General features: G+C 39.0%; 1 long non-coding RNA gene across 1 annotated transcript; it reads right to left on the reverse strand.

Moving 5' to 3' along the window:
- Window positions 1-1,441: 1,441 nt before the first annotated feature.
- On the reverse strand, window positions 1,442-3,817 carry LOC116085370. The gene is made up of 2 exons (XR_004116516.1): window positions 3,716-3,817; window positions 1,442-1,616 (listed from the first exon to the last, which is right to left on the reverse strand). It is a non-coding gene; the product is annotated as an uncharacterized LOC116085370 (long non-coding RNA).
- Window positions 3,818-5,343: the final 1,526 nt, after the last annotated feature.

A 5,343-nucleotide genomic window follows, 5' to 3' on the forward strand; every position in this document is an offset into this window, starting at 1 on the left:
GCGCACACCTTTAATTCTAGCACTTGGGAGGCAGAGGCAGACAGATTTCTGAGTTGGAGGCCAGCCTGGTCACAGAGTGAGTTCCAGGACAGCCAGGGCTACTCAGAGAAACCTTGTCTTGAAAAACCAAAAATATAAATAAATAAAATAATTAATAATGATGATAATAATAAATAAGCTCATTTAATTTTTTCAACTTTTTACAACTATAAAAGTCATTCCAAACTCTTAGGCCAAACAAAAGTATGCCAAGGCAAGATGAAGCCTATAATCTCAATTGACGATTATTCTATTAAGTTGTCAATCACACTAATTTTCTCTTGTGGTCAGTGGGTGAAATTTTGCTTTTATGTAGCTTTTGATCCACAAAGAACTTGACATGAAGCATTAAATTTTCTGAAGTTGATATTATTGAAGTAGCCTACAATTCTATTTAATTTGAAAATGGAGGAAGGAAAAGACTGTGTAAGCAGTGGAGCTCACTAAAGCATCCACTAAATGGGTGACAATAAGTAAAATCCTCTGCCAAAGTCTGGTCAATTTACAGCATCATCAATAGTGATGGCTCCGAAACTTTGTCTAGTTATTATTATTATTATTATTATTATTATTATTATTATCATTATTATTATTATTATTATTTTATCAGTGTAGGTGCTGCCTGACACGTGATGGTCCCTTTAATGGAATATAACGTTAAATTAGGTTAGTTTAATTTCAGTATCTTGTTAATTAAAATACTCCAACAGTTGCTGCTTTGTCCCTTCAGGGAATAAATAAGAAGTGAGAACACTGCATGACTATGAAGCAGCTCTGAGTCTGGTGAGGATGGCTCCAGAGCCTTCTTCCGTGGATATTTTCCTCTAAGTGAGGCACAGAGGAGGCTTTTAATTGTTTTGTAGAGCCACAAAGTAGGGCTTCTGTTGTCCTTCTCCTTACACTACTGTGGGTAAATACCAATTGTAACAGAGTTCCATTTGGAAAGATAAAGATGCCCATTCAGTTTAGTGTGCACATCTGAACAGTCCAAAGGAAGAATTCATCAGTTTAGGGAAATAGCATGCTGTTTTTCTGTTAACAGACTATGCAATACTGGATCCAAAATCTCATTCCACCCTCTATTCTCTACCATGATTCAGCCTATTCTGTGATAGTACTAAAGAAAGAGAGGCCCACCCCTCATGATGCTTCCATCTACGAGACAGATGCAGATAAATAAAAAGCAAGTGATTCAATATGTAGCCTGTCACATGGTGGTAGAGACTGTAAGCCAACAGAGGAAGGGACATGGGTATAGGTATGGTTTCTCTTTTATATAGGTTAGACAAGGAGCAAACCCTGCAGGGGTGTAAAGAAATCAGGGAGCAATCCAGTCTGGATATCAGAAGTATTCCTAGTGATAGTGAATAGGAAGTGCAAAGTCTATGGCACGAGAGCATGCTTGGAGAGTTCCAGGGACATCTTAGGGAATACCAGAGAGGAGCATAAAGGGAGGCATGTTCTGCCTTGTTCAGTGCTGTATTCTCAATACTGGTGCATCGCAGCAGCCTATGAAGGCATGGCAGCAGCCCTTGAGTGCTTGGTAAGTGCAGGAAGTTGGCTGATCACAATTTCATCTGCAGGAAGAAAGAAAGAGAATAGGGAGAGGACAAGGAGAGAGGACAGAAAATGAAGTGAGAACTCTCAAAGTCTGTCCCCTTGCTCTAGCAAGTCTCTGCCTCCTAAAGGTTCTGTAACTTTTCCAAACATCGCCACCAAATGGAGAGCAAGTGTTCAACTCTGTGAGTCATTCAAACCACCACAGATAGAAGTGTTGCTCCAGTTACATTTCTATCACTGCTGTGAAAGCATGCATGACCAAGCAATTTAAGGAGAGGAGGGTTTATTTTGGCACACACTCCAAGGAACACAGGTGTGATGGTGGGAAGTTGTGGTGGCTGCTCATGTGGCACCTGCAGGAGATGAATACTCATGCTCATCCTTCTGCCTGTTTTGTTAGCCTAGGACCCAGGCTTATGGCATGGTGATAAGGGTCCCTTCCCCCTCAGGTTATAATCTGTAGAAACACCTCCACAGACATAGCTAAGTCCTTCAGGTGATCCTCAAGCCTGTCAAATTGCCAATGTGACCAGATTTAGAGTATTAACCAATGCAGGTTTTTCTCACAAATAAAATACCTGACACAGTAGAAAGCACTTAACAGAACTATTGTGCTTTGGGGACAAATATGGAAAACAGAAATAATAAAACAGAAGACATCTGAACTCTCCTCAACTTCAGATGTGCAAACATCTCCTTTTCATAATCTTTTTCTTCTTTTCCTTTTTTTTTTTTTTTTTTTTTTTTTTTTTTCTTTTTTTTTTTTTTTTTTTTTTTTTGCCTTCAGAGTTTTCATGGTATTTGTAACAATCTCATAAAAAAGGAAAACCAGTCACGAAATAGGAAAATATGGATCTTATTTAAACATGTACAAAAGTTCTAGTTTCAACACCCAGTATTTGTTGGCCATGTGGTTTTATTTATGTGGTCAAAAGACATAAATTCATTTAATGTGAAAGCTGGTAACACTGGGTGTTTCTATTACAAAGGGTGTTGAGCTAGCCTCTGCCTTCTAACTTAAATACCTTTGAAGTTCAGAGGCCCAGAAAAGCTCAGTGGTGCTGAAAATTAGAACAACTTATCTAAAGCCAGAATTTGGCAGGAGTTCCTAACTATGGACTTGGCAGGAGTTCCTGATTCAAAACTGATGAAACTGGATGGACAGAAACCAGATGCAGGCTCAATGATGCCATGTAACAGAGCATCCCTTACTCCCTAAATGAATTGGAAGAGCAGAAAAGGACACTCAGTCCTGGTTCTGTTTTCCACCACAGGACCTGGGGTGATAGGAACAAGGAGGTGATATTCTCTCTGGTGTTTCTGCTTTCCTAAGTTTACAAATATAAGTTCCTCTTATCTCTTTTTAATTACACTGAAACTGTAACTATGACATACTGGATCACATAAAGAGTTGTATTACCTTGGAAGTAGTATCTGCCTTTGTAAAAGTTAGGTCTGACTGGTTCTTCCTGTCACCTCCATGACCTCAGATATAAGACTCAGACTCATAATATATTTATGAATACCTTGGAAATATATCTAGGCTCTTCTCTGAGTAGATCATAACTTACTATAATCCATTTACCCTATTCTACATTCCACTGTGTGGCTGGCTACCTGTGCTCAAGTTCCATGGGTCCATCTCATTACATCTTCCCAAGCAAATCTTCCATACCTGGCTCCATCCCAGAATTCTTTCTACCTCCCTGATGCCACACTTCCTATTTCCTGACTAAGCCATAGGCTTTTAAATTGACAAGTAATGCATCCATACAATACCCAAAATATTATCTCTACATGCCTTAGTATGTTCTTATCACTGAACAAGAGTAACTGAGGCAGGGTAATTTATTCGAAAAGCCAGGGGGCGGAGGGAAGGGCAGTTATTTAGTTCATAGCTTTAGAGCTTCAAAACCATGATCCTGATTGTGGCATCTGTGAGTCTCTCATAAAAGATAGAAAAGAGAGAGTCAGTCATTAGCCAAGAAAGTCAAGCTTGTTACAGAACCATCCAATCTTAGAGGAACACTAAGTGCTAAGAACTAACTGGATTCCTGAAGACAGTATTCATCAGAGTGATGCTCCATTACTCTAATCACCATCCTTGAGGTCCCACCTTTTGAAGGTCTCATCACTTCAAGAGCCACATAGACACAAAGCATTTGTCACATGTTCCTTTGGGGACAAAACATATCCAAACACAGCAATCGCTTTTGCCTCTGGTCCCAGAAACAAGAAGACTAGTAATCTTCTTTTGGGGTGGCCTTTAGTCTTGAGTCTAATGAAGTCATAGAGAACCAGGAAGTGATGGCAAGAAGAGAGCGAACCTCTCTTCATTACATTATGAAGTAATACTGAAGAGGACAACAACATCAGGGCTACAGAAGTGGCTCTGTGGTGATGAGCACGCACTGCTCTTACAGAGGATGAAAATACTACTTCCAGCACCATTTTAGATAGCTCACAATCTCCTGTGACTCCAACTCCAAGGAATGCAGCACCCTTTTCCGGCCTGTGTGGGCACCTGTATATATGTTCATATACACACAAAAACATATACACATAAATAAAAATAAAATGTTTTTTAAAAAAGGATCCCAGTGAGTAGGGAGAATGCCCATGTTTATAGAAGGCTTAAGTTGTTCGTTCACAGAATTTAAAAAGATGATGAGAAAGTTTCAACACAGTTTTCAATAATTTAAAATTTTTTCTAAAGCCTATAAAGCAGAGCAGAGCATCAAGATCCCAGAGGAACACTAAGGGATTTGTATGAACAGAATAGAAGAATCCATATGAAATGAGTGAAGAAGATCAGGGTGTAGAGACCTGAGAGGGGCAAACAGAGCCAGGGAGGAATCCCAGAGCAGGTGCCAACCGTTTGCACCTGGAAACTGGGCTGACATCTGAAGCATTAGGGAAAAACACAGATGTTTTGACCTATAGAGAAGAAAACACATAAAACTGAATCCAGATCTTATATCATGCATGAAAATCAGTTCCAGATGGCTTAATTTATAAAAGACAAACTTTCCAAACCGTTAATATAAACACAGGAGAGGTCCTGGGTGCTAGCAAGATTGAAAAACCAGAAGATGGATTACAGGTTAATATCAAACTGAATAGAAATCAAGGCATTAAGATAAATGGCAACAGTTCAGCTGGAAAGATGAAACGTCAAATATATAAAAACAATAAGCACATATACCTAAGAATATAATTCTAAGAACACATATTTAAAGAATAGAGAATGCAAATTGAGATAAATAAAATTAAAAATGAATGTGTCATGTTAACCGTATTCAATATTGTAATTGAATATTTCAACACATCCCTCAGAGCCAAATAAATTAATCATAAAAATTAAAACAGCTCTCATCATCTAATATCCAACACATACATTTATCTTAAATTACAGAACACTCAAAATTGATTGTGTAGCTCAGGAGCTATATTAACAGTTGATTTCCTTATGAAAGGAAACATCAATTTTTTTTTTTAAAGAGTATGGCCTCTTGACTGTCTACTTGATATATACAGGAAGAAATAATTTCAGTTGGGGGATTGCCTCCATTAGACTGACCTTTGGAGGGCACAGGAACAGTGGGACAGCTGGGACAGGATTTTTCTGGTCGCCATCTGCACCTGGGAACTAAGGCAGTTCCACAGCCCTCTGCACACAGATCCTGCCAGGAGAGAGCTGTTTTCCCAGGAATACCCTCACTCCCAGCTCAGAGGTGAAATAGA

This window comes from Mastomys coucha, unplaced genomic scaffold, assembly GCF_008632895.1.
Source record: "Mastomys coucha isolate ucsf_1 unplaced genomic scaffold, UCSF_Mcou_1 pScaffold9, whole genome shotgun sequence".
NCBI classification, from domain to species: domain Eukaryota; kingdom Metazoa; phylum Chordata; class Mammalia; order Rodentia; family Muridae; genus Mastomys; species Mastomys coucha.